Source organism: Mus musculus, chromosome 3 (genome assembly GCF_000001635.26).
Source record: "Mus musculus strain C57BL/6J chromosome 3, GRCm38.p6 C57BL/6J".
Lineage (NCBI taxonomy): Eukaryota > Metazoa > Chordata > Mammalia > Rodentia > Muridae > Mus > Mus musculus.
Genome location: NC_000069.6, coordinates 19762977 through 19775007, shown reverse-complemented (window position 1 = coordinate 19775007; position 12031 = coordinate 19762977). Strand labels below are relative to the sequence as shown.

Genomic DNA, 12031 nt, shown 5'->3' with positions numbered 1-12031 from the left:
GGTTATAGTCAAGTTGACAAAATTATCAATCACACTAGTTTTTCCTAAAGAAGTAGCTTAAAACTTTTTTTGTCCTTAACTCACAGTAAGAAAGACATCATAATGCATCTTATACAGATCAACATAACACATAGGGAGCCAACACAAAGCACTACAAAATTTACTTCTATCTCTAATAGTGAACTCCAAGCTGATTCGTTGCATCTCACTAAAAAACAACCAAATGACAGTAAACTAAATTGACAGACATTCCAGGAGTGGGGCATGCCCTGTGGTTGGGGAAAAAGAACAGTGTTCAGTGATTCAGACTTGGCTTTTGTCCTTTCTGCACTTCCAGACCCTGTGCTGATCTCAGAGAAACCAACCTAAGATCCTCCAGTTGCCTTGTCATTTACTGGAGAGTACAAATATCTAAAGCCCAAAGAAGTCACTTCCATTTTGGTTCACATACCCATTCTGGTTGGTTATGTATTTTCTCATTTGAAAGTGAATGAAACAAAGGTAAGAAAACAATTGGGTAGTTTCAGAGAAAATAAGTGGAATAATTGAGATTGCCTAGAACTATTTGAAGGCAGCTTCAGGACAGGTATTCTTCTCTCCCACCAAAATTTTTACTCACAAATCTTTCCTAATTGAGAGTCTGAATTTCTTTCCATTTCCCACCTTAACCCTAAGTCCTCTTGGCAACATATGACAGTAGAATAACTTGAGGGTAACCAGCATTTTTACCACTGTTCTAGTTGGCTTTTCTATTTCTGTGATAAAATACTGACCAAAAACAACTTAGGAAACGAGGAAAATACCTAATAATAATAAAAATAAATAAATAAATAAAACCCACAAAAAACAAAACAAACAAACAAAAAAACACAACTTAGGAGATGAGACTTCCAGGTCACAGTCTATCACTGAAGGGAGTCGGGACAAGAACTCATGAAGCAGAAACCAGGAAGGAACACTGTTCACTGATGGCTTATTCTCCTATCTTTCTTACATAGCTCAGGACTACTTCTACCTAGGGATGATGCTGCCCACAGTGAACTCAACTCTCCTATATCAAGAAAATGCCCACAGACATGTCCAGAGGCCAAGCTGATATTAGGCAGCTCTTCAATTGATCACCCTTCTATCCAGGCATCTCTGGATTGTGTGAAGTTGACAAAAATTACCAGGATATAAAGGCATATTCTATAGCTGCCATTGATACACTCTATGATACAGTTGATACAGTCTATCATATAGTCTATCTGGGCAACAGTGCATCATAGACTGTATCTTCACAGGTGTTTCCTAATTAGTACCTTGGCTGATGAAAGAGCTGAAGCAGCTGTTTGTTGTTTGAGCTCTGACTACCTTCCTCCTTATTTAAGAATATGAATATTTGGTTTATATCACAGGGCCACGCCTCTATAACAGATGACATCTCAGTAGTTAATATTTCCAATAGTTCCTAAAGCTAATGCAATGACATAAAAAGAGAAAAGGGACTAGTTTTGATTAAATTCCATATATTTCTATATGTTCATGCATGAAATAAATATGTTGAAATACATAGATTTGTAGAATTCTAGCACCTACTATTTTGTTTTGTGGTTCAAAGTATTTTGTACTTAAAGAAAATAGCAATTAGGAAAAAAATGGGCTTACTCCTGATCAAGACATGAACTATTGTGCAGATGAACAGGAAGGATCCTAGAATGATTGTCTTAAAAATACACCATTTTCCTAATTACAAATCAATACATATGGAGGTTTAAATATGCTTGGCCCAGGGAGTGGTATTCTCAGGAAGTATGGCCTTGTTTGAGGAAGTGTGTCACCATGAGCATGGGCTTTAAGATCCTCATCCTAGCTGCCTGGAAGCCAATCTTCTCATAGCATCCTTTGGATGAAGATGTAGAACTCTCAGCTTTTCCTTCACCATGTCTGCCTGAACCCAGCCATGTTCCTGCCTCGATGGTAATGGACTGAACCTCTGAACCTGTAAGCCAGCTCCAATTAAATGTTGTCCTTATAAGAATTGCCTTGGTCATGGTGTCTGTTCACAGCAGTAAAACCCTAACTGAGACAATACACATTTACTTTTACTTTGAAAACAAAACCACTGTTAAGCCCAGAGCTAAATTCTTCTTTTTTTTTTAATCAGGATATATTGTATGATTTTTTTTCTTTTCCATTTTTTATTAGGTATTTAGCTCATTTACATTTCCAATGCTATACCAAAAGTCCCCCATAGCCACCCACCCCCACTCCCCTACCCACCCACTCCCCCTTTTTGGCCCTGGCGTTCCCCTGTACTGGGGCATATAAAGTTTGCATGTCCAATGGGCCTCTCTTTCCATTGATGGCTGACTAGGCCATCTTTTGATACATATGCCAGAGCTAAATTCTTAACAATTTTTGTATGTTTCCACAAGTGTTTATTTGGTTTATCTCTGAATGTGCCCATATATTTATAAAATTGGAATCAAACTTAATATTTTAAGGGCCTACTGTTATGGAAAATACAGTTTCATGACTATGCCTTTTAAAAATTCAATGTTTCTTTTTAATCTGTGACAACTTTATACATGTATACAATATATTATTATTGTATTCATTGCTCACCTTCTCTTATACCACGACCACTCTTTACTATCCCCCTTTCTTATCCAGTCTGTCCTACTTTTGTGTCTTTTTAAAAATCCACTGAGCTTACTTAGTGTCACTTGTTTGAATATGAGTAAGAGCTATTGACTAGAGCATGGAAATTTGCCAGTGGCTACAACACTGAAGAAAATGAGACCTTGGCAACCAGTGACAACCATTAAATGCCACTGGTGCTTCTGGAAGGGATGGAGTTTCATCATTGCCCAGATGATAAAATGTTGAATGTCCAAGTGTCTGTGCAGTTATTGTGCAGGTGTCCACAGCTGCTGTGTGATCATGACTGCCATAATCAAGTTACATCCACCAGAGAGCAGCCCATAGTACTTCTTCTTACAGTATTTCTACCTCCTCTCCTGTCATAATTCCCTGGGTCTTGAAGAAGCTGACATAAAAGGTCCCATTTGGGACTGAGAACTGAACTTATTCTCAGGACATTGACCAGTTCTAAGTCTTCGCTTCACCCATTACTCCTTGCCAAAAGAAGCTTCTCTAACCAAGGTGAGAGCAGCAATAATGTATGGGTATAAAAATAAATATTTAGAAGAGTATTGGACAGCACATCTATATGGCAAACAACAGTAGTAGGGTTCCTTTCTAGGCCTAAGTAGGGCCTACAGCTGTAAGCTTTGGACCAGATGTACTGTATAACATAGGTATTTTCTCCCACAGAGTGGACCTTGAATCCAATCAGAAAGTAGTGTTTAACTCACAAAGGGTCATGCCACTACTTTACCACTGAACACACATCTGATGCTACCTTGCTTATTTCTGACTAAGTCAAGAGCTTTTCACAGTTATTTTTAACATTTTGTGAGAATATGTGTTTTTAACTGTATTTATTCCTCAAGAATTCTTTCTTTTTAGAATATTAAAGATTTGGTCAAAATTATCATGTTTATGTGCCCAATTATGATATGCTTTCATACATGCAAGAAATAGAAAACAATTACTAAAAAGTTCACATTAACTGTTAACATAAACATTGCCCACAAGCAGTGTTGTAGCTTATGAGGATTGCTTCACTTTTAAGGCCACTTACTGCTCTTACAGAAGATCTGAGTTCACACCAGAAAGCTCCAAGTCTTGTAACACCAGCGCCAGAAGATCGAATGCATTTTTCTGGTCTTTTTTGTCATCCCCACACATGCATGCATATAAAACATAATCACACACATAAATAAAACACTAGGTAATTAAATAATAAAAAGAAATAAATATTGCTTTCATACAGTTGACATTATGCAGCACACATCCTCACACTGTGTCTGTACTCTGTCTGCATGCTAGGCAAGCCCCAGCCATGATCAATCATAGCAGACGGTGCTGAAGAATTAAATAATTGGTGTCAACTTCAAAAGAACACCTTTTATTAATGACATTGCTTGACAAATAGATTTCCTTTTAAATACCAAGCTTCCATAATAAGATGTTTCAGTAGACTTTGTAGTTACTAATTTTTAAAAAAAGTTTCTTCCTCATAAAAATGGAGTGTGAGAGGAAAAATGCCCTACCGTTTCCTCTATCACTATGTATGTGTGTACACATGTGCACATGTGTGAGCACAAGATATATATATATATATGTGTGTGTGTGTCTGTGTATGTAATTGTATATACATATATGTATGTGTTGTGCATATGTCTGTTTATGCTAAATCTTCACTAGTCTACTTCTGCTTTGATAAATTTTATTTTATGGCTGAGAGTGATCTTGAGTATTTCAAGAACATTTAGATCATCTATAATCATCAACATATTAAGTTTCTCCAAACAATTGAACTCATGATACAAACTTATGTTGAAATCCAGCAGGTTTAAGGGGAAATGATTCATTTGACTACATCTGTATGTCTTATGCATTGATATTGTGCTATTTGACCATTTATTAAATTGCTGTCAGTATGAGCATGCTTCTAGTCTTTGAGAGAATCGACTCAATTGAGTTTATATTTTTGAGAGGAAAATATTAACACATGCCTTACACAGTGATAGATGCTATAAAGATCAAGTGAGGAAAACTATGTTTAGGATACATTTTTAGATTGGTTGCTAACGTAAAGCTCCTTAGAGAAAGTGACACTTCACTGGACTGACTGGAGGGACTGAGCCATGGAACAACATCTGGGAATTGACATGCTCCAGACAGAAGAAACAACTTCATCTCTTTATCAAAATGGGACCGTGTAAATATAATTCTGGGGGAGTTTTTCTTATGCCCCTTTTGCTCCCAAATAATTATCGGGTGTTTCTCCCCTCGACTCCAGTACATTTTAGGTCCCAAATACACAGTGACTTAGTATTTGTATGAGCAAACTGTAAGCAGTAATAGCAGAGCAGTTTCTGATCTTTTCTAACCCAACTAGGCAACATCCTATTCAGCAAGGTGTTCCGTTATTTGCCATCTGGCCTTGCCCTAGCTTACTCGGGTCCATATGTGTTCTCAGGTCTGTTCTCTTATAAAGACTTCATGGGGAATCATCCTGTTTCCTACCTATGGTCTCCCTACTACTCCTCTTTTCCTCTCTTTGTTCCCCCTAACCCCTGCATTGGGATTAAAAGTCCCACTCTATTCTGTTCTACCCAAGTAATTGATTGATTAGCTCTTTTATTAACTAATCAGAGGTGATAGAAGACAACTTTTTTTTTTTTTTAAAGAAAATGAGAATTGGTCTCTGTGAAGTTTTAATGCTCAGTTTTCACAAACACAAGTTTTTACCTAATTTTACAACATACAATAAAATGTTCTAGTCTTTAGAATGCACATTATTCAACTCTTCTTCAGATTATTTTCCAATCTTTTAAAATCACCACGAGTTTCTACCTAAGTAATACTCTACTGTATTTACATTTGAATTCCATGTCTTAAGAACAAACAGAAATCCGTGATATTTTGGTTAACTCAGTGTATTTATAAAATGAAAAGCTCTATCAAAAATAAATAGAACAGACAACGGATCTACCAAAGTTCATATTCACTTTAGCAGATGTCAGTGTGGGACAGTTCATTACAGCACAATTTGCTCTTATTCCCCCAGAGCTGACCAGCTTCCAAGCTAACTGTTAAATTATTTTACTGAGATTTTATTTTGTTGGTATCTGGCTCATTCCACATCATCGTCAGCCAAGCCCTGAGCACTTACAATTCTCTGACTAATGGTTGGAAGTTTGGTCAGAAGCATCTGCAATACTGGTGGTGGAAGAGTCTGCTGTAACACTGGCGGAAGCTGCTGAGGCTGTCCACACACAGCAGTGGCATTTGTCAGGTGGTCCACACCCTTCTCGTAGTTACCTTGTGCTAATAACCCTTCACCAAGCTGTGTCTCTTCAAGGAAGAATTTCTGAACTGCTTCAGCATCTTTTAAATCAGGTAACTTGGAAAGTCCAGCTCTCTCCTTAGCAAGCTTCTGTTTCTTCGTTCTCGAAGCCTGTTCTTGAAGTTGGGGTCACTCCGCCTTTTGCGGTCGAAGTAGATGCAGTACCCGATGAGAGGGCACCGCACATTCCTACAGCGATGGTGCCCACCATCTTCACTTGACTGGGGCGTATGCCGGGCCGCAGCAGCCGCCTGGCAGCGGTCAGCACGCCGCGATACAAGACAATTCTTACATAGCATCCAACCAGAGATGCTTGAACATGCCAGTATCCAGACTGTAATTAGATGCCTGGGCATCGAAATCAGCATCTGAATATGCAGTGCACAAACCATCTTCCAACAGAACTGTGTACTCAGTTAATATGTTGTTTTTAATTGTAAACACACACACACACACACACACACACACACACACACACACACATTCTTTCTCAAACAGATCTTGTGGACCAGCCAGATTGTGTTAGTTATCATATATAGTACTTTTTTCCCCCCAGATTTTAAATAAGGGGATTTGGTTTTTCATTTTGTACAATGGCTTTTAGAAATAGCTTTTTTTTTTTTTTTTTTTTTTTTTTTTTTAAGAGGCTGGTGTTTCAGGTAAATTGATGAGTTACTCAGTAATATTGTAGAGATACTTTCTCTGATGGTTTGAATAAGAATGGCACCCATAGGCTCATATATTTGAATGCTTAATCACCAGAGAGTGGCACTATTTGAAATCAGTGGGAGATGTGGCCTTGTTGGAGGAAATATGTCACTGCTGGTGGGCTTTAAGGTTTCAAAATCCCATGCCAGGTCCAGTCAGTCTTTCTTTTTCTGCTGCCTGCAGATCAGGATGTAGACTTTTCAGCTCCTTTTCCAGCACCATATCTTCCTGAATGCTGCCATGCTCCCTCCCATGATGATAACGGACTAAACTTCTGAAACCATAAGCAAGCACCATTGTTTACCTTTATAAGAGTTGCTGTAGTCATGGTGTTCCTTCACAGCAGTAGAACAATAATTTAAGACACTCTCCATTTGACATGAAAGATACAGGAAACTAGGGAAACATCCCCCTTCACACGAAGGGTTGGTGTTTAAGGTTTGAACATGTTATGAGAGGCTCTGGTCATTTGATACTGACAGAGAATTTTAACATGAGAATTTATGTTTTTACTTAGAATCCTATTATTATTATTATTATTATTATTATTATTATTATTATTATTATTGAAAAATGTAGACAAAGAAACTAAAAAGAGCCTGGGCTATCATCAACTAAGAAAGCAGGTTGCCTGTGATAGCTGTTAATAAATGCCTACATTTGTGGTAGAATTTAATCTGGGACCTGATTTTCTTGTAACCTGTCACATATAGAAACATGTATTTGCAAGTTGGTACAAATGTAATGTCAGAAACATTCATTCAGAATTATAACTCAACAAGATTTCATTTTTAAAGCCAACCATTCCATATTATGAGAAATCTATTATTACTATTATTATTATTATTATTGGGTCTCTTAGATGTATTACCTTTTGTTATTGAACCTATAAAGCTATCTCAGTTACATGGTGCTGACTTTATTTTAATATCATTAAATTTCAAAATTTAAAGGCATCTGGGATGCTATTTAGCACAGTGGTCTAGAAAACACACATGCTTTCTTTACAACACCTCTAATAACCAGTTGTCTAGCTTTTGTTTGAAGATCTGAAGTAATACAGAATCGATCAATGCCTAGGGGATCAACACATCTTATTTCCAGAAAACTCTGACTTGTTTTTCTTTTTGCATTTTTTATTAGATATTTTTCTTTATTTACATTTCAAATGTTACCTCCTTTCCTAGTTTCCCTTCCAAAAATCCCCCTATCCTCTCCCCCTCCCCCTGGTCCACAACCCACCCACTCCTACTTCCTGGCCCTGGTATTCCCCTATACTGGGGCATAGAACCTTTACAGGACCAAGAGTCTCTCTTCCCACTGATGATCGACTAGGTTATCCTCTGCTACATATGCAGCTAGAGACATGCTTGTAGGTGTAAATTTTTCAAAACCTAAAACCTACTTTAATAAGAGTTCTTAAGAATTTCAATCTCCCTTCTAGCCCACCTACCAGAGGTAGGATGAAAGAGAAGTTAATAGGAAATGGGGGTGGGGACCTCTTTAGGAGCAGTTCTTTGGGGTGATTCCAATGTTTAGGATACCAGCAGTGCAGTCCAGTAGAAAACATCATATATGAAAAAGTACCAGCAGCAGCACAATCCTGATGAAAACACAAGGCTCAGCCACAAAAGTGACAAGAAGCAGCTGGCATACCACCACGAGAAGTTCTCTGGCATATTTCTCTCTATGAGGGCTTAACAATAGAAGATCAATGAAAACTAGCAAAGCATTCGAAAGCATACCAAAGCAAGAACATCATCAGCGAAGTGTTGCAAGGCAAACCAATGAGTGTCCTCTCACTGTCTGTGGGGGTTATACTGTTATTCTTTCGAAACATCACGTGCCCTCTCAAGCATCAGCCCCAGCAAGACATCATATGCCCTCTCACAAGACAGCTTCCAGGAAAATACCGTGTCTGTCTTCAGCAAAATATTCTTTCACGTGTTTACATCAGCAAACATCCTCTAACAAAACAGGTTCTAGAAAAACATCACATGACACAATTGAGCCTCCAAAGAAACCAGAAATTTTCACTTCATATGCTTGCTGTAAAAACAGCAATTTTCTGTTGTATATATAAGAATAATGTAGATTAAACTTAAGATTGTTTTTGTGTATGATGACTAGTGTATTATTTACCTGACAGTATAATCACTAGCAGCTATGTAGCAGCTATGGAACTGTCTCAAAAATCCCTGGGCCAGTGATATGTGTGTGTGTGTGTGTGTGTGTGTGTGTGTGTGTGTGTGTGTGTGTGTGTAGATATGAATGTATTTTTTGAGACAGGGCTTCTCTGTGTAACCCTGGCTGTCTGAAACTCACTTTGTAGACCAAGCTGGTCTCAAACTCAGAGATTTGCCTGCTTCTGCCTCATGAGTGTTGGGATCAAAGGTGTGGGCCACCACCACCCAGCTAATTAAAGAGCTAACAAAGAAGTACTTCTGCTTTTGAGAAGCTAGAAGACATCCCTTCTCCTATAATGTCTGCCAATGCAGCAACAATAAGATCCCATCCCTAGATAATGTAACTAAAACAACCAAGAATTCTGAACAGTTCAAAGGAGAAGCAAAGCATGCAGAAACATAGTACCTAAGGATGGGCAGCATGAAAGGTCCTTTGGAATTTCTTCTTGCCTGACGAGTCCCAGATTTGAAGCGTCTAAAGATGCCATATCAGAAAACACCAACAGCCAATAAGCACCAACAAGAATACCTCAACATAAATCGGTTATATAGCCAAAGAACTAAAAATGATGCCACATAGCAACAGAGAACTTTGAGAAAAACTATTTTACCAAACACCATATGATAACTATGGCCCACTTTATTCAGTGCCAACCAGTCCATTCTCACCAGAGCCTACCAAGAAACATTGCCACATACGTTTCACAGAAACTTGGATAGAGAGTCAGGACTTTTACCAAAGCTCATTGGTAATGAGGGTACCTTTCTGATTCCATGCAGTGAGTTAAGGTGGAAGTTACATACACAGCTTACAATAACTAAAGCATTCACTAAAACCCATACAAAGAGATATATGCAAAACAATATAGATAAATCTCAATGGAATTCTAAAAAAAAAAGTGAGATAATCAATAGGAAGCAGGGGATGAAATTAGGAACTAATATAAATGATTAAAAACTGAAATGGCCAGATTTAGTCATAACTCATCAGTAATTAGTTTAGGCATGGGTAGCTTAAAAAGACCAACTAGGAAATTGGTCACTCAAAGCAGAACAAAGTAAAAGCATTGAAGAGAAATGGATGCAAAAAGACAGCATGCAAACAATCAAAATAAACCAGGAGTGGCTATGTTAGAGGCACATAATGTGACTTCAGAGCTAAGAAAGCACAGACACAATACAATGTGAAGAGACATTATACAATGACAAAATTATATCAATAAGATATAATCACTCCGAAGGTCTGCACTAGACCTGTAGAATGTGTGAAGCAGAAACTTCAAGGAGAAAATAAAATTCAATAAATATAAAGATCCTCTATAAGGGTTGATAGAAAATAAATAAAATTATCAAGCCTATAAAATAACGTAGCAACATGATCAGCAGGTAGAAACAACTTGACATTTACAAGTATCCCCAATCACACCAGTATACATATCCTCCCAGGTGCCTCTTGAACCTTGTTTTAGTTCATAAAACAAACCTCATAGTTTAAAAGAGTAGATGTCATTTTAGTGCTTTTTCTCTGACCACAATAGGCTAATCTAGAAATTTCAATAAGGCATCATCAAAATAGTCAAACACGGGGAACTAACATCACACATTAGAAATATTAAAGTAAAAAAGAGAAATAAAGGATAGGATGAGAAGAATATACGAGATAAAAATTAGTTGGACACAGCAAAAGCAAGGCCAAGAGGAACATCTTTTTAGCTTTAAGAGCACATGCAAGAAAAATGTTGTCTTAACTCAGCAGTTTAAATTCCATCTCAAGAACCTAGACAAAAAGACAAAAAGAACTGCAAACTATACTCAAAGCAAACACCGAAGGGAAAGTAAAGGTTTAAATCAGATGTGCCTGTACTAGCTTGTGACTCATATTTAGTGAGTAGATTGTTAATAAAACAGTACTTCGTGTAGTTTTACATTCTACCTTTAGTTCTGGAAGGTGACTGCACTATGAACCCCCTCCTGGTTTCCACTGAATCTGAAATAAAAGACACAGCCACACAGTTATTCAATTTTAACTTGCCTTCTTGGCACAATGACTGGATGCTACTATCTCCCACCTGGAAAAGCATGCCCTTACCAATTTCTTATCACCATCTCTCCTACTTGCTCTAAACTCCACTTACTAAACTCCCCTGACCACCCGGCCTAGCCACTCCATTTTGAGATCTCACATGGTTGCCCAGTTCTCCTCTCTCCAAAGCATGGCAAACTCCATACTCCTTCCTTGCATCTCCCTGGACCCAGAAGTCCTGTCTGTACCTTAACCTAGCAATTGACCTATGGCTTTCATTACTGACAGATCAAGAACCAATTGGGGAACAGGACCTTACCATCAGCACTACCTGTTACACCTCACCTTTTCTGTCCAATAAAAAATAAAAATAATAAAAAAACCTTCTCTCAGACATAAATTGAACAAAACCATAACAAGCATATAAGTTGTACAGAATGATATACAAATAACATCCAGTCCATCATATTTGTTAGATGAAGTACTCTGCCATCATTCCTAACTGAAAGAATTATGATTCTTTCCCTAGATCATATTTAGATTTTAGCCCTTTAACACCATCTAAAAATCATGTCTTCCACTCTATAACCTCTCTCTCAATGTTAAACAACTTGAGTTTGATTATGAGACTAAAACTAGTCTTCAATCCCATCAGAAATCTGAGAAAGATGTAAATATTACCTGGGTATATAGGAAGCACCAAACACAGCTTCTCAAACTTACTTGCAGACAGTTGACTACCTGTACAACCCCCGATTCCCCAAAACGTTACAGCATCAGTCTTCAGCCTTCTGGCCCAGAATCATCTGACAGACTTTTGTAAAGCAGGATTATTAAGGACTGTTTACTCTATCTCAGCAGAGACAATAGTCAACTATTCTGCATAATGTGTCCTTTTGTCTGCAGATGAAATAGACAATTTCTGCCTAATGTCTATCTTGCCATGATAAGCAACCTCACCTGAAGGTGAAGATGCTCAATATCTTCTTTGAACCAAGAAGGAAGTGTTGTCTGGACCAGATATGTCTCATTGTCAAAAGATTTAATAACATTAAATGTCACGTTCTGTGACTTTATAGTGTTTTTGAAGACTATCTATATCTGTATCTGTATCATCTGTATCTTTGTGTCTGTGTCTGTGTCTGTCTGTCT

The 12031-nt window shown here is 37.8% G+C and overlaps 1 pseudogene; it reads right to left on the bottom strand.

Moving 5' to 3' along the window:
- Positions 1–5673: 5673 nt before the first annotated feature.
- Positions 5674–6173, bottom strand: Gm7442 (annotated as a pseudogene).
- Positions 6174–12031: the final 5858 nt, after the last annotated feature.